Source organism: Megalobrama amblycephala, linkage group LG12 (genome assembly GCF_018812025.1).
Source record: "Megalobrama amblycephala isolate DHTTF-2021 linkage group LG12, ASM1881202v1, whole genome shotgun sequence".
NCBI classification, from domain to species: Eukaryota; Metazoa; Chordata; class Actinopteri; order Cypriniformes; family Xenocyprididae; genus Megalobrama; species Megalobrama amblycephala.
In genome coordinates this window covers 35,100,980-35,119,494 of record NC_063055.1, presented here as the reverse complement: position 1 = coordinate 35,119,494, position 18,515 = coordinate 35,100,980, and the positions used below count along the sequence as shown (strand labels likewise).

The window sequence follows — 18,515 nt, the reverse complement described above, 5'->3', positions numbered from 1 at the left end:
GATCTTTATTTACATTTGCATTGCATAGACGAGATGACCAAACTGTGTGCGCACTTCATTCAGGAGGTGAGGTGGATTTATGAGCTTTGACTGACAGTTTGAGTATCCAATGGAGTTACGAGGTTTTGTCACAAACTCTTTAAAATCCTTTTCATTCGTTAAATATTTGTAAAAACCCACATACAAGCGTAAAGGGTGACCTATAGTTTTTTTTTTTTTTTTTTTTTAAATAACTACTGCTTTACGCTTGACTGAACTGTACAATTGGGTTTATTTGTTGTTCAATAAATATTATTTTATATAAATATAGTCCATTAGTGCGTAATATGGATTGAGTGAACAGTACATTAATACGCCATTAGATGGCGGCAACACTTTACAGGAGAATGAGTCAGTGAGTCACACAAGACTTTTAAATTGAAAGGAACTTTTGCAAAGGAAGTTGTTTTTGCACTGTGGTGTTATGGATGTTTTTGAAAATTCCTATAGCTGTAAAAAAAAAAAAAAAAAAATCTTGACAAATACAAGATCGCTTTCCTCAGCGGACATTCACACGGACTTTTATAATGGATATAATATTATGGAGATCGACTTGAAGAATGAATGTAATGCAATATATATCAGACAGGTAATACTCTCTCAGGCGATCTCTCTCTCTCATACTGTACAAAATTCAATGAGTTTCAATGAAGCGACTGAACATTCCTTTGTTACTAGTTCTAAAGTGACGTTTTAGAGTTAGTAACGGAGGCTTGGTCCAGCTGTCAACTTGAGATTTGAATCCGTGGCGGAAGGAAGTAGTGCTGCTCGAAAGAGGGTTTTAAAGACACTCCGTTGTTGTTTTTATTTGTTTACACACTTGTGCCGTCGAACTGTTGTATAAACGAAATATAACACTCGTAGCCGTGCGATATGGCTGTATATCCAACCCAGTCTCAAATGAAAACGTATCCTGACTACGTTGGTCCAAAGTGCAAAACGTAGAGGGGTTACAATAATGGCCCTTAAATTGTATGACTGTTACAATTTTTTTTGCCTATTGTTTTGCGTCCAAGTCACGTGACTTTAGAGAGCCCGGCCGTGAGAACAAAAAACATGGCGGACGTTTCTCTACTTTTTAGTGAAAAAACAATATTTTGAGTTAGTTTCTGCATAAAAATAAGGTTTAATTACATTTTTAGCGAGAAATATATATTCTATTTTCATAATATTCACTCAGTGAATGTACATAATCACTCGCTTGCGCGTTGTTGCAAAGATTTTTCTGATCTCGCCAGAATAATGTGAAACTGCTACGTTTTGGTTGCTATGAACAATATTTTATTTTCTGCATCAAAATAAGGTTTGATTACATTTTAAGCAAAAAATAAATATTTTATTTTCATAATATTCATTCAGTGAATGTACATAATCACTCGCTTGCGCGTTGTTGCAAAGATTTTTCGGATCTCGCCGGAATAATGTGAAACTGCTACGTTTTGGTTGCTATGAACAATATTTTATTTTCTGCATCAAAATAAGGTTTGATTACATTTTAAGCAAAAAATAAATATTTTATTTTCATAATATTCACTCAGTGAATGTACATAATCACTCGCTTGCGCGTTGTTGCAAAGATTTTTCTGATCTCGCCAGAATAATGTGAAACTGCTACGTTTTGTTTGCTATGAACAATATTTTGAGTTAGTTTCTTCATAAAAATAAGGTTTGATTACATTTTTAGCGAGAAATATATATTCTATTTTCATAATATTAGCGTCAAAAACTGACGCGAATTTTATTGGTATGAAATCACGCTGAAGAAGTCTCCTTCAGAACACATCGCGATATTTGGCATCAGTTCGCGTGTGCTGGATGTTGGTAAGTAGTCGTAAATACGCTGTTCTAATGTTTGATATAATGTCTTTTCTGTTTGCAGATATTAATCAGATTAACGTTAGCTCCCTCATGTTCAGTCACTGCATTATATCTGTCACCTCCGCTGAGGTTTTGCTTTTCATTGTTTTCTATATTAAATACTAAACTAGGGTGATTAAACACTGTCACGTGACGTGCAATATATTGCACAATATAATATAACATATTCATATCAGGTTCAAAGTAGTACAAGTGTAGTTTCAAAATGGTATTTGTTGTAGAAGCACGGTAAAAAAAAACAACACTTACCATGCTTTTTACCACAGTATTGGTAGTTTTAATGTGATTTTTGTTGTAAATACAGAGTAACCACAACACTTATCATGCTTTTAATGCCTAATAATGTTAAATCCAAAAACTGTAAGGTCAATAAGAACTTCTTTCCTATATATATTTAGGCTATATATAAACCTATATATTATAAATAATGATATTTTCTTTTCTCTTGTTTTAGCTGAAAAGACAAAAAGGGCCTTTCGGAAATGGATGAAGGAGACAGAAAGCTGCAAAGGCAAATAATTGCAATGGTATGTATGTGTTGCTTTTAACCCTTTATCAAACATTTTATCAAGCATTTGTTAAATAGTCTCACAGTAAATTAAAATTAAAGTCAAATCCTGTACATATTTATCACCTTATTTGTAAATCAGTTGTGCCCCTTCTTGGACAGTTGGACGTCCCACACATAAAAGTTTATATTAATTCCATTGAATTCTTTAAAATGATTACAGATTGGGCCCAAAATGTTCCAATGATACATGATGTCTCTCCGCACCTCATAACTACCTCTGTTTGCAAGAGTGGAAATTATCATTTGACTTGTCACATGACATCAGATATTCGATTATTTTGTCATGATCATTTACACTGCTGATAATGTCCTGCTTGCATGTGAAACATGTTATTTATTTATTTTTATTTTTTATTTTTTAAAATATGAATATAGCTTGCTATACTTTTAATCATGGAAATGCCCACACATCAGTGAACTTATTACATAAATGCATTTAATTGTGCAACACTCTTTACAGAAGGAAATCCTACGGTTATGTATGAACTCACAACATCATCATCAAGTGCTGTGCTGGGCACATTGGGTAACAAGTGTCCTCCAACGTATCCAATCTGTGGCCACGTTCTCCACATCTTCCCATGGGACACCGACATTCTTCAGGCCTTCGTTTCCATGTCTTCCCCTGCATTCTCCTGGTGGTGTCCACTTCATCTCTGTCTTTGGGTGTTGTTGTTTGGTCATGCTTAGGATGTGTCCGGGGAGGTGCACCCTTCACTCTGTCACAGTTTTTAAAAGTCTTCACGTGGACTCCTCCTTATGATCTCCTTGAAACGTGCAGAACCAATATTGAAAATAGTCATTTATCTTTTTCCATATTCTTGCCTTTATCAAAGAAGCACCAGTGCTCATCCGGAGTTTTGGTAAAAGACATATTCATTGCCATCCACTAGTTCTAGTAATGCTGCGACTATAGTCAAATATGTATTTCTGCATGTGTGTATAGCAGGTGTTTGTCCGAACAATTGAAGTTAGTGAGAGTGTTCAGGAAAACCCTCTGAGAACAATCAATATTTATTTAATTCTGTTTGGTGCTGATATAGAGTATTACAGAAATGACACATTGACATTCTGGACATTATTCTGTGAGTTTGTTACCTCTACATTTAGATGGACTTGAAAATGTCTTGCATTTTGTTTCATTAAACCTTTTATTACAGTGTCACTATAGTAAATGTCCACCTTAACTACATCTATGGTATCATTATATCAGTACCTGGATAATGTAAATGTAACATACCCATGAATGTATTTTATAGAAGCATTTTATTGCTGAAAATATTTAACATTTATAAAATGCATTAACTATTTGAATTTGCCTTTCATTTAGTTACAGTAAAAGTGAACAATAAACACAATATTGTATTGTATTAAAGTTGAGAATGTAAAATGTTATTTTTTTCCCCCTATTCTTTAAAGAAACATTTTCACATGGAATTTTATCTCATCTCTTGGTTTGTAAAAATAATACTTCATCATATCGATTTTTGTAGTTATATTTCACTATAATAGATTGCCTCTGTAACTGGATATATTTTTTTCTCACAATTAACTGATTTTTATACTGTTGTGCAGTAGTTTGGGGACTACATTTGTCTTTGACACTAAATATTGGAATATGATTATAAAATCGAGTACATTCATTATGCTTTTATTTATATTTATTTTAATTCCAAGAGTTCAAATGGTGAAGAATGGTATAAATAAGTGATTAAATGTATACCTTTAATATACTACATATCTACTGTAAAAGAAGCACTTTAGTAGATGCAATTATATCTCTTTCAAATATATTTATGCATCAGTTTAAAACACAAAGGAGTCTTTCGTTGTAAAATGTGATTTTTTATTATATTTAATTAGATTAATTATATATTTAAGGAATCTTTCTCGTCAGCCGGAACCGAAGGAGAGCTGTCGTCATTTACCATAAATGGACAAGTAAGCGTGACGCATCTGTTCAGCTGTGTTGTGATTGGCTGTGACTCTATCTCAGAACTCGCTGTGATTGGACTACCTTTCAACCCATATAAAACGGCGCTTTATCTTACAAAGTTTGTTTTAGTGTGAATATTACGTTACTCATACATTAAGTTAACTATAAAGTGTTTCCATGTTGTGAGAAATTACTCCTTTACCGAGATCCCAACCCTAACCCTAGCTTCTCAATGAACTACAGCGCCATGTTTCCCGTTCATTGATAGAATGACAGAGACATATGGGTAATGTAGTTTAAAACGTTTAGTAAAGAAATTATAAATGTTAAAATAATAAGATCTTTAATGGACAACTCGATATCTAAATATGTTTATTGTGCAAACATTTATTACATATATGAGGGACAGGCTGAAATTTAATATTTTACTGTAATCACTATTAAAAAACCTTTATGCCAGCTTTCCATGTATGTCTGAAAACTGTGCCCAACATTATTTAGTAATCATAGCATAAGCAGTTGTCCTGTTGATTTTCTCTTTGATACGCTAACCGGACTTTGAGTTACAGCCATTTGAAATGTTAATTTTTTTGCTCTTCCAGGGGCCGGTACTGGCCCCTTGGGGGTGGAAGGGCATTAAAATCTACACAGGTGTGTACTCCTCATCATGGATAACAAACTTTGTTGAATCACATTTAATTATTGGAGTATTTTATCATTTCCTCATTTTCCATTCTAACATCATGCTTGTATAGGTTTTTGATGGGTATTGTGAGACCATCTGATGAAATATGGAAATATTATAACAAAATGTTGTAATACAATAATAATAATAATTGATTAATTGAATAGTAGTTGATTATTTCTTTGCTTTTTTTTTGTATGAACACCAATAAATATAATGGATGAACCCACAACAACTTGCCATTATCCAGCTGCCAGTGTTGGCAGTAAACTAAAAACTATTTATATTTACACTTCACTATTACTGTTACACAAGGATAATGCACTATTCAGTAAAATAAGAAACTGTGCCAAAATGTCATTATCACCCCCTCTTCTTGCTCCTCACATGCCTGACATCAGTAATGTCCAGCTGTCATTTTGAATGCAGTAGTAGATGTACCAGAATGATCAACATCGATCTTCTTCAGCTCTGCTTGAAGTGTTTGTATCAGTATAACCCACTGCAGCCTCTCTTTATTCACATTCCTTCCCTTTATTTATCTGGAAACTGCCATCCTTGTCACAACATGAAAGTATATGCAACTTTTGGTGCATTGTTGTCCCAAATATCATGAATTAGATCAAAAATATTTATGTAATATATATTTATGTATTAAGTAAAACAATCATGGTAATTATGTCATTTTTTTAAATTATGAAATAAACTCAGCTTAGTTAAATTGTATTTACTCTACCAAACACCACGTTCACCATAATTTATTACACAACACTTTATTGGAGGATACAGCATAAGGTTGAAATTTGCATAAAGACAAATGAGATTCAAGATAAATAAAAACGTGTCTTCAAAAATACGTTAACGTCATAATAATCCATTCACAGACTTTACTCCTATTGCACAAATGAGCGCCACAGAATCCCATCCAGTCAACTATGATCCAGAAAACAGATTTGATATTGAGTTTAAAATAAAGATTCATTATCACAGCTGAACTGGGTTCTTGCTCTTCCCTGTACATGTCTCTATCATGTTCATGTTCTTCTTCTAAACAGTTTGTTCAGTTGTACTCTACAGTACAACTGATGACCAGAAGATGTGATCACTGATGTGCTGTAGCTTTTTCTCAACCAGAGGAAGAAGTCTTAACATCCCATTGTCAGGCGTTCTTCAGTCCTGGTCTAAAAGTAAAACAAAAAAACACAGACAATTCAAGTTAAGTAGTTTAATGGACAGCCAGGTCAGCTTATGTTCTGCATGATTTAAACAGTGGTGGGCTACTCTGGCCCTCAGCGTCTACGGTCCTGCAGATTTAGCTCCAACCTCAAACCCAACTGCCTATAACTGTCTATAAGTACACCTGAAGACTTTGGATAAAATTTTCAGGTGTGCTCAATTATGGTTGGAGGTAAACTCTCCACCTCAAAAAGGAGACAGCAAAAGGGCTAGAGTTGCCTGTTCCTGATTTAACTTTACAAAACAGCAGTACATAATATATATATTATAATAAAAATGTAGCACAGACTGTAAGCTAAGTACTGAACAAAAACTGTTTTACCCATATTAACAGCAACCTGTTTTAAAAGATCTTTTAGAAAGGCATGCTCTCTTTTGAGCCTTGATTTCTTTCAGGACAACATACTCTTCTGTTTCTTGTTTCAAGAGCATAATTTGGTCAAAAACCAAGTGATAACCTGTACAATGTAAAATTGTTAAAATACTGCAATAAAAACTTTAAGGCAAGAATTAAGAATAGGCACAGGACTTACCGTACTCATGAAGAAGCCATGGCCATGCATATTTCTGCCTCTTGTGTTCCTCTGTAGCTGCACATCAGTCGTTTTTCCTCTAGGATCTTCTGTTAGTGACTTCACTTGCTATCTGTTTTAAAACACAAATACAATGTTTTAGGTCTGTGCAGTATAAGGCCTTATTTCAAGCCAAAAAAACATTTACTATTTCATTCCTATTATACTATATTATATTATATTAACTCATTATCTTCCAAAGCTTCCCAGAACCCCATGGAACAATGTAAAGTGTTTTTATTAACTAAATGCTTTTTATCACACTTGTCTGCTTTTATCTAAAAAAAACAAACAAAAAAACAAAACAAAAAACAGAAGGAACAGTTTTTAAGAACTTTTTAAGAACTTAATAGTCCTTTGAGAGAACAACATTAAATTCTGTACTACATATTACAGCATTGCCTCAACACAAGACATACCAATGGACTTCTGTCTTCTTTGGGCATGAGATGGTCATGTTCCTTCCTCACCCTAAACAAAGGACTTCGATGAGCTTGTTTTGATATAAGGACTGGTCTTCCTTCTCTGCACAGAAAAACAAGAAAGTCTCTACTTACTCTGTGTGCAATTACTCTTGTTCTTAAAACATACAAATTGAGACAGTTATAAATAAGTTAATTTACCATACCATCCAGGAGAGCATTTGATGAGTAAATACTGATTTAAATATCTAGAAACTTTACCTGGAAAGGGCTGATCACGGCAGGTTTGCAGCGACTCACTAGTAGCTCTTGTGAGGGTCGGCTCTTAAAAGAGCTGTTGAGTTTGACGTTGTAGAGATCCTAAAAAGAAGGACTAAGTAATCACATTTGCAAGTAATCCTGCAAGACAGAAAGGAAGGTAAATTTATTACATCACATTCAAGTTGTCAATTTACACATAACTGTAGGATTTCCTTCTGTAAAGAGTGTTGCATAATTAAATGTTAAATGCATTTATGTAATAAGTTCACTGATATGTGGGCATTTCCATGATTAAACATATGTCTTTAATAGCAAGCTATATTTATATTTAAAAGAATAAATAAAAAAATAACATGTTTCACATGCAAGCAGGACATTATCAGCAGTGTAACTGATTAGATATTGAATAGACATCAGATATTCAATTATTTTGATTATGACAAAATAATCGAATATCTGATGTCATGTGACAAGTCAAATGATAATTTCCACTCTTGCAAACAGAGGTAGTTATGAGGTGCGGAGAGACATCATGTATCATTGGAACATTTTGGGCCCAATCTGTAATCATTTTAAAGAATTCAATGGAATTAATATAAACTTTTATGTGTGGGACGTCCAACTGTCCAAGAAGGGGCACAACTGATTTACAAATAAGGTGATAAATATGTACAGGATTTGACTTTAATTTTAATTTACTGTGAGACTATTTAACAAATGCTTGATAAAATGTTTGATAAAGGGTTAAAAGCAACACATACATACCATTGCAATTATTTGCCTTTGCAGCTTTCTGTCTCCTTCATCCATTTCCGAAAGGCCCTTTTTGTCTTTTCAGCTAAAACAAGAGAAAAGAAAATATCATTATTTATAATATATAGGTTTATATATAGCCTAAATATATATAGGAAAGAAGTTCTTATTGACCTTACAGTTTTTGGATTTAACATTATTAGGCATTAAAAGCATGATAAGTGTTGTGGTTACTCTGTATTTACAACAAAAATCACATTAAAACTACCAATACTGTGGTAAAAAGCATGGTAAGTGTTGTTTTTTTTTACCGTGCTTCTACAACAAATACCATTTTGAAACTACACTTGTACTACTTTGAACCTGATATGAATATGTTATATTATATTGTGCAATATATTGCACGTCACGTGACAGTGTTTAATCACCCTAGTTTAGTATTTAATATAGAAAACAATGAAAAGCAAAACCTCAGCGGAGGTGACAGATATAATGCAGTGACTGAACATGAGGGAGCTAACGTTAATCTGATTAATATCTGCAAACAGAAAAGACATTATATCAAACATTAGAACAGCGTATTTACGACTACTTACCAACATCCAGCACACGCGAACTGATGCCAAATATCGCGATGTGTTCTGAAGGAGACTTCTTCAGCGTGATTTCATACCAATAAAATTCGCGTCAGTTTTTGACGCTAATATTATGAAAATAGAATATATATTTCTCGCTAAAAATGTAATCAAACCTTATTTTTATGCAGAAACTAACTCAAAATATTGTTCATAGCAAACAAAACGTAGCAGTTTCACATTATTCTGGCGAGATCAGAAAAATCTTTGCAACAACGCGCAAGCGAGTGATTATGTACATTCACTGAGTGAATATTATGAAAATAGAATATATATTTCTCGCTAAAAATGTAATCAAACCTTATTTTTATGCAGAAACTAACTCAAAATATTGTTTTTTTCACTAAAAAGTAGAGAAACGTCCGCCATGTTTTTTGTTCTCACGGCCGGGCTCTCTAAAGTCACGTGACTTGGACGCAAAACAATAGGCAAAAAAAATTGTAACAGTCATACAATTTAAGGGCCATTATTGTAACCCCTCTACGTTTTGCACTTTGGACCAACGTAGTCAGGATACGTTTTCATATGAGACTGGGTTGGTATATCAGCACGCTGTGATTACCTGCGGCCTCGTGCCTACGGACGAATCACAGCCGTGCTTATATACAGCCATATCGCACGGCTACTCGTGTGATATTACTCATATATAGTTTTGTGAGAGTCTTTATTGAGTTATGATTGTATTAATATGTTTAATAATTGGGGAAGGTTGTGCAATATCTGTAATTCCGGATGTGGTTTTAATAGAATTCCTGATTTGTAAGTAGTAATAATAGTGTTCTTTCCCTAAATTAAACTTCTGCATTAATTCTGAAAACGTGATGAAGGTGTTGCCAGAGAACAAGTTATGTGAAATCCGGATTATTCCATATAGGTGAGTTGATGTGTGGTACGAGCTTGTGATTTATCAATGTATTAATTTTCCACCAAGCAGTGAGAGTTGTTTTAATCGTCAAATTCTTGAAGAGATTTAGTTGTTTGATTTTACTTGTGAGTGACAGAAGATCTGAATGATTATGTCCTTACATTCTTTTCGGATTCTTGTTTTTCCAGTAAAATTTACTTGTTATTTGATTTAATGATGTAAACCATTTTTTGTTTGGTTGTACAGGAGTCATTGTGAATAAATAAAGAATTTTGGGTAGTATACACATTTTAACTGTTGCAATTCGACCTAAAATGGAAAGTGGTAGATTCATCCATCATCCACTCCTATAGGATTTGTATAAGTTTCAGAAAGTTTTTTTCAAGTATGGCCCTTTATGACATCATAAATGGCAGAATTCCTTGTATGGACACTTCCCCAGGAAGCGCGCACGCACACATCAACCAGAGCGAGAGAACAAAAGCATGTCCATCAACGTGCTTTGTTCAGGTTACAGAAGTTGTTGGCAGCACTGCACAGGTTTTGCTCGAGAAAGATTTGTCATTTTGTTTTTAGACCACGAAATCAACAATGTCACAAATGAAGTGTTTTTTTGGTTGTGAGGGAAAGATAACCATGTTCAGCTTCCCGAAGAACCCAGTGTTAAAGGAACAATGGATGCAGTTTGTTTTTCCGGGGCAGCAACAGAGTTGTGCAAGTGTGTTTATTTGTTGCCCTTTTGTGATGAATGTTTCCATGTTTTATGGGGGACTTCCCATAGACTTAATGGATTTTATACTGAGTATATTCTATCTTATACAAAGTATATTCTGTCTGCCTGTACTAACCCTACCCCTAAACCTATCCATCACAGAAAACTTTCTGCTATTTTAGATTTTCAACATTAATAATTCTGTATGATTTATAAGCTTGTTTCCTCATGGGACTAAAAAAAAGAAAAAAAGGCCCCACAAGATCAAATTTTACTGATATTACTTTACTTGTAGACATTAGTCCCAATAATTTAGGGAATACCAGGACCACACACACACAAACACAATAACCATTAAGACCAATGGACTTAAATCATGCACAAATTTATTCATTTATGAATGAGAACAGAAGCAAATACAAAGTTTGTGACTTGCATTTTGAATGACTTGTTTCATATAAATAGTATAGGTGTGTTACTATTATATTAGGTGTGATGTTACTGGTAATTTTATGTACTGTATACAGTAGGCACTAAGTCAGTACAAAATACAAAAAAACAAAACAAAAAAAACTTGGTGATCTGTTTGGAACTTAAAGGGTTACTTCAGGATTTAGCATTAAGCTTTGTATTAGTAGAATACCACTAGTATTTTCGAATTAGCGTGCTTTCCCCCTTCATATCAGTCCGAGATGAGAGATTTATGCATTTTTATTCTGTAAAAATCGTCATTTTGCGTCATGGGAGGCTTTTTTGGCCAGAGGCTTAAAACTACAGCCAGTAATAGCAGGTAGTTCCGCATTTTTTCACCACGCCCATACATATGCGCTTTTGAGGTTACTCACGGACATAGATCAAAGATTTTATCAAAAGTGGGTGTCAATTATATTTTTAAGCTTACAGTAATTCACTTTATTTTGTCTGCACTACATCAGTGGTTCATCTCGCAAATGTATCGGTCTCTGCAGTCATCTCAACCAATACAACAACAGGCTTTTGTGGTAACATTATATAGATAAATAAACTCAGTTTTACAGAACAGAGGCTTTACTTTGATAACGGTCAACTTATATGCAACTTATATGTAATTGTCTATCTAACGTTACTTTGCTAAGTTTGCAGTTTTACTGCTACCTACAACACTACATATAGGCTACTGTGTTATCAGTCTAGTATCAGCGAGTCTTACCTCTGGGCGAATACGCTTAGTACCAGATGCCCAGGCTGTTCGTCCTCTGGGAAAGTGAATATCGATGGTATCGCGGTGTCCTTCAGAATGGTTCTCTTCATTGCAAGGATATTTGGTTCGTAGTCCTCGTGCTTGAAATGGAGACTAACGTTACATATTCTGCGTTTTTTTAGGTTTTCTATAACGGTGTCATCTCCAAACTTCGGGTGTTTGATGGCCTGCAGCCACTGTTTACATCGCTCCAAATCTTTAACTTAATCGGAAAATGATGGAAACTTACTTGTCCTTTCCTGGTTTTGGGTGTACATCCAGGTACAAAGCAATTTAGCACCATTTCGCTGTAAATGTATGAACTAACTCACGATTTATTTGTTTGAATTTTCCTGAATGCCGCCTGTAACCGATAGGCGTGGTTTGGGCGTGGCCTCGCAAGGGCAGCAAAACAAGTGCATTCTGGGAGTTGTTGTCTTTCATCCACATTAGTCAAAAATACATTTTCTGCCTTTTCTCAGTCTAGAAAGCTCCAAATTCAAAAATAATTTCACATTTCTACTACATAAATGACCAATTTTAAATACACATTCATCTTTCCAGGGGTGAAGTACCCCTTTAAGAAGAATTTTTGAAAAGTTACATTATAATGACATTTTGAAAATAGTACCAAAAATAACTTAATTTGCAGTTTTCTAAATGCAAATCGTGTTTTTTTTTTTTTTTTTTTTTTTTTTTTTGAGTAAATCTTAACTATTTATTAGTTTCTTCTGATTAGAGAAAACATGACTATGTGAGGTTGTTTTGTGTCATGTAAAAAATGAACCTAAACTAAAACAGTGATGTTAATATTGACAAACACAAAATATTTACTTAAGCCCTCACCTTCACATCTGGTCAAAGAGACTTCAAACATGTCAACATTTATTGGGTACACTAAAGAATATGTATATACACTTTGTTTGCATTAAAAAACAATTATGGACATCACAGTGGTTCTGCCAGTGTCCCCATTACCATTCTTGTGATGCTTTGATCTGTTCTAATGAACCAAATTACACTGAACAGAATTAAAAAATTCTAATGTAAAATTAAGAAAATATATTAACTGTGCTACCGTATGTTAATATATTTGTATGATTATGTAATCTAATAAGTTAACTTTGCTTTTACTACTCTGATTTATGCTATTTGGACTATAATTTTATCTGTGTTAGTGTTTGTGTGTACTTTGGTATTGATGGCAAATGAACCATACTAATCATTAACATTATGATCCACCCTCTTATACAGGTTTTGATTTTGGTTTGATGTTGCCATTCAAATGTATTAAATGAAAAAGTATTCTTTTAACATTTCCTGTAATTACATAATTCAACTAAATTATTGCAACTTATAATAAAGCTATTATGTTGGTTCAATTTACTTATCTGGAGGTATTTGTTCCCTGTGAAGAGGTCTGTGGTTTTGTCAGGACCTTTTATCTTTCATTTAATGTTTATAGGATTATGAGACTTGATAATTATGAAGAGTGCACAGTGTAGTATGATCGCATCGTAAGTAGGGTTGGGAATCGTGTAGTAAATAACTAATAAAAAATAGTAGTAAAGTAAAAAATGCACAATACTAGACTAAGTCCTTTTTGTGTTTATTATACTTGTAAAATGAATTTAACAGACTGTTAATCTCAACAAATTCGCTAACACTTTACATTAAGGTTCATTAGTTAAAATAAGTTAACTGCATTAACATGAACTAAAAAAGAACTGCATTTTCGCACTCCCTGCCCCCCAAGCTCTCAACTATAATACAGTGCATAAACAAAGTTCACACAGCTAACATAACCCTCAAATGGATCTTTACAAGATGTTCGTCATGTATGCTGCATGCATGCATCGGATCTGTTACAATAGGACCAGGCAGGAGACAGAAGATAGGAATAACAGGTTGTTTATTGAACACAACCAGAGTATAACGATGCAGACAGGTGAGTAGCAGATGCACTTTGGTGATGTACGAGTGATATGGAGAATGACACAGTCCTTTGTGTTTGCAGAGTGACAATGGAGAATGATACTTGCTGAATGGAGTAGATGACTTCAGACAACACTTCACGCCAGATAGGAATCGAGGAGAGGAGCTAGGAAACCCGGAGTACAGGTAAGTAGCAAGAGGAGTCCTTGAGGTAAGCATTCAGGTAAGTCCTTAGATGCAAACGAGACCGGATAATGTGACTGTGTGTGAGTGTGTCTTAAGTAGTGCTGGTGATGAGTGTGCTGATGTGGTGCAGGTGGCGGTGATCAGAACTCAGGAGATGGTGTGCGCTGTGATTGGAGGGTGCTGGAACCTGGCGTGTCTGTGACAGTACCCCCCCCCCACGGCCCACTCCTGAGGGCTGCGGACCCCGACGTCGTGGCGGTCTACCTCTTCCACGGGGTGCAGGTCTGTTGGGATATGTAGAGTGGAAGGTGTCCAGTAGATTTGGGTCTAGAATATCATTGCGAGGAACCCAGGACCGCTCCACTGGGCCATAGCCCTCCCAGTCCACGAGATATTCCAGTTGTCCGCCACAACGTCGGGAGTCTAGAATTTCTCTCACCTCATACGCTGCTCCATCCTCCAGGATTAATGGAACCCCCCCCAGCTTCGTCCACGCCAGGCTCTGTGGGAAGAGGAACAGAAGGGTGGTGAGGCTTTAGAAGGGACACATGGAAAGTTGGGTGAATACGATACTCAGGTGGCAGCTGTAGGCGGTAGGTGACTGGATTGACCTGCTCCGTGATGGTGAAGGGGCCAATGAATATGGGACTCAGCTTCCGGCATGGTAGACGCATGCGGATGTCTCTGGTAGATAACCATACCTTTTGTCCAGGTTGGTAAGCAGGGGCTTCAGAACGTCGCAGATCTGCTACCATCCTGCGTCTACGAAGGGCCCGTTGTAGCTGGTGATGTGCTGAGTCCCAGACCTTCTCGCTCTCTCTGAACCAATAATCCACAGCAGGAACATCGGAGGGTTCCCCAGACCAGGGGAACAGTGGGGGTTGGTAGCCGAGTACGCACTGAAAGGGAGTCAGGCCGGTGGTGGATTGTCGGAGGGAGTTTTGGGCGTACTCGGCCCAACCCAGGAACTGGTTCCAAGAGTCCTGGTGGCCGTGGCAGAAGGTACGGAGGAAATGCCCAACTTCTTGGATCTTACGTTCCGTCTGCCCGTTCGTCTGTGGGTGGTATCCCGAGGAGAGGCTTACGGTCACACCTAGGAGGGAGAAGAAGGCTTTCCAGACTCTGGAGATGAACTGAGGACCTCTGTCGGATACGATGTCTTCAGGGATACCGAAGTATCTGAAGATGGCGTTAAACATGATCTCCGCTGTTTCCATGGCTGTTGGCAGACCTCATAGAGGGATGAGTCGGCAGGATTTGGAGAATCTGTTCACTACCACGAAGATGCATGTGAAACCATCTGAGGCAGGTAGATCTGTCACGAAGTCCACTCCTAGGTGTGACCAGGGTCGGTTGGGAGCGGGCAGAGGAAGAAGTTTGCCAGATGGTAAATGGCGTGGGCTCTTGGACATCGCGCACTCCTTGCATCCCTGCACGTACCTCCTGACATCGTTGGCCATGTTGGGCCACCAGAAGCGCTCTTTTAGCAACGAGAGGGTCTCATTGAGCCCCGGGTGGCCAGTGCCAAGTGAGGAGTGTGCAGAGTGGATCAGTGGGGTGCGTCGTGCTCGGGTGATGTATTGTAAGCTCTCGGGACAACCCGGCGGAGTGTTGGTGGAGGCATTGGAAGGAGGGAGAGTTTCTGGAGTCCAGGTTATGGGGCTTACGAACAGGTTTTCAGGCAGGATGGGCTCAGGTTCTTCACTGACCTCGTCAGGAGCATGGATTCGGGACAGAGCGTCAGCCTTGACGTTTTTCGGACCAGGGCGGTAGGAGATGGTGAAATTAAACCTGGTAAAGAAGAGGGCCCATCGGGCTTGTCTGGGGTTAAGTCTCTTAGCGGCTCGAAGGTATTCCAGGTTCTTGTGATCGGTCAGTACTACGAAGGGGTGTTGAGCTCCCTCTAACCAATGCCTCCACTCCTCTAGAGCCAACTTGACGGTTAGAAGTTCCCGATTGCCGATGTCATAGTTCACCTCCGCCGGGTTGAGCTTACGGGAGAAGGCGGCCCATGGATGGAGACGGCTCGGGTTCCCCTGCTGCTGTGAAAGGACCGCTCCAACTCCGGTGGTCGAGGCATCGACTTCCACGACGAAGGGCTTGTCGGGATCCGGGTGTACCAGGAGTGGAGCGGTCGTGAAGGCTTGCTTGAGTGTCTCGAAAGCTTCGGTGGCAGCTGGGGTCCAGGACAGAGACTTGGGCTTATGGCGGAGAAGACTGGTGAGTGGACTGGTTATGGAGCTGTAGTTGTGAATAAACCTTCGGTAGAAATTGGAGAATCCGAGGAAACGTTGAAGTTCTTTGATCGTGGTGGGTGTTGGCCAGTTTCTGATGGCTTCCACCTTCCCCTCGTCCATCCGGATGCCACTGTGATCGATGTTGTATCCAAGGAACTGCACTGAGGGCTGATGGAAGGTGCATTTCTTGGCTTTGAGATAGAGTTGGAAAGCCCTCAGGCGTTGCAGGACCTCCGCAACGTGGCGTTGGTGTTCGGCCATACTCCGGGAGTATATCAGGATATCGTCGATATAAACCAGCACGAACTTATGGAGGAACTCCCGGAGCACCTCGTGGATGAAGTCCTGGAATACGGAGGGGGCGTTGGCCAGGCCATACGGCTTGACCAGGTACTCGTAGTGGCCAGTGGGCGTGACGAAGGCGGTCTTCCATTCGTCCCCCTCACGTATTCGGATCAGGTTGTAGGCGCTGCGGAGGTCTAACTTGGTGAACACAGTGGCTCCGCGGAGGTGTTCCAAGGCCGCAGGGACGAGAGGAAGGGGGTAACAGAACTTGACAGTGATGGAGTTTAGAGCACGGTAATCAATGCAGGGCCGCAAGCCTCCGTCCTTTTTGGCCACGCAGAAAAATCTGGAAGCAGCAGGGGAATTGGATGGTCGGATATATCCTTGAGCCAAAGCCTCCTCGATGTACTCCACCATGGCCTTCTCCTCCGGGATGGATAAGGGGTAAATTTTACCCCGTGGCACTGACTCACCCGGAAGCAGGTCGATGGCGCAGTCCCATGGCCGGTGTGGAGGCAGCTTGGAGGCTCTCTTGGGGCAGAATACGTCTCTGAAGGGGGCGTAACAGGTCGGAATGTCCACAGATCGCTTCTCGAGCGGGCTCTCGATGGACGTTGCACAGACTGGAAACGGATTGGAGCAAGGAGACTTGGGAACAGGCAGGTTGGAGAAACACTCGGAGAAGCAATGGTCGCCCCACTTCAGGACTTCCCCAGTGTTCCAAGAGAGGATGGGATTGTGAAGCTGCAACCACGGGCGCCCTAGAATCATGTCAGCGGTGGAACCCTCCAGAACCAGTAGTTGAATGAATTCTTGATGAAGAACGCCGACTTGAATGTGGATGGGTTCCGTAATCCGGTTGACATGTCTTTGACTTACAGGTTTTCCAGTTATGGCTTGGATCTGGTAAGCTTTAGGCGTAATCTGGGTCTTGATGTTGAGTTGCTGACAGAGGGCGCTGGAGATGAAGTTTCCCGCTGACCCAGAATCGATGAGGGCACATACTGGAAGAGAAATATCAGCGGCAGTAAGTGTGATCGTCGTGGTGAGTGGCTTTGAAGTCTGGAGAGTTGAAATAATGGCACTCACCATAGGACGTGCAGGACGGGTAGGACATGAGGAGAGTACATGTCCTGGTAAACCGCAGTAGAGGCAGAGATTCTGGGTCAGCCTTCTCTGTCTTTCCTCAGAACTTAACCGTGATGATTCTATTTGCATGGGTTCAGGAACTGGTTCTGGAGTGCTGACGGATTCTGGGCGGCAGAGGATGGTGTTAGTGAGACTCTGACCCTGGTGCTCTTCGAGACACGACTGCATACGAGTGGTGAAGCGTATAGACAGCTGGATGAAACGTTCGAGCCCGATGGTATCCTCGTATGCAGCGAGATGCAACCGCACTTGAGGATCCAAACCTTGACGGTATGACGTCAACAGCGCTTGTTCATTCCATCCGCTCCGGGCAGCCAGGGTTCTGAATTGCAAAGCATATTCGTTAACAGACAACTTTCCTTGTTTTAATCTGTAAAGCTTCTCACCAATGGATGAACCCCAGGATGGTTTTCCAAACACTTCCCTGAAGTGTTCAACGAAGCCAGCATATGTCTTTGTTACTGGATGCTTCTGTGACCAGATTAATTCGGCCCAATGCAGCGCTTTGCCTGAAAGGTGAGAGATAATGTACGCTACCTTGGAGTGTTCGGTGGGAAATAAGTGCGGTTGCATCTCCAGGATCAGAGACACTTGCAGAAGAAAGCCGTTGCAATCCTCCGCCGCACCAGCGTAGGGCGCCAGTTGGGCCATGGGACTGAAGTGCGCTACAGGAGAAGAAGTAGTGGTGGTGGATGCGGAAGTGATGATGGGTGCTGGAGCTGGTGGTGGGTCTGGGACCGGTGGTTGTACCGCAAATGTGCGGCGAAAAGCATCTACCAGCTCTTGGAAAGGATCGGGTTGACTCATGCTTGTAGTCCGCTGTTATGGTCCGGTCTTCTGTTACAATAGGACCAGGCAGGAGACAGAAGATAGGAATAACAGGTTGTTTATTGAACACAAGCAGAGTATAACGATGCAGACAGGTGAGTAGCAGATGCA

General features: G+C 39.0%; 2 long non-coding RNA genes across 4 annotated transcripts; one reads left to right on the top strand and one right to left on the bottom strand.

Annotated features, from left to right (window-relative positions):
• The first annotated feature begins 945 nt into the window (after positions 1-945).
• LOC125280397 lies at positions 946-3,798 on the top strand. The gene is made up of 2 exons (XR_007187596.1): positions 946-2,444; positions 2,949-3,798. It is a non-coding gene; the product is annotated as an uncharacterized LOC125280397 (long non-coding RNA).
• Positions 3,799-5,866: 2,068 nt separating this feature from the next.
• LOC125280396 lies at positions 5,867-11,796 on the bottom strand. 3 transcript variants are annotated; one of them, XR_007187595.1, is made up of 6 exons: positions 11,755-11,796; positions 8,366-8,438; positions 7,601-7,738; positions 7,337-7,442; positions 6,879-6,990; positions 5,867-6,290 (listed from the first exon to the last, which is right to left on the bottom strand). It is a non-coding gene; the product is annotated as an uncharacterized LOC125280396 (long non-coding RNA). The 3 variants fall into 3 exon arrangements; XR_007187594.1 differs by lacking the exon at positions 11,755-11,796 and adding an exon at positions 8,950-11,180; XR_007187593.1 differs by lacking the exon at positions 11,755-11,796 and having other exon boundaries at positions 8,366-11,175.
• Between the last annotated feature and the right edge of the window lie 6,719 nt (positions 11,797-18,515).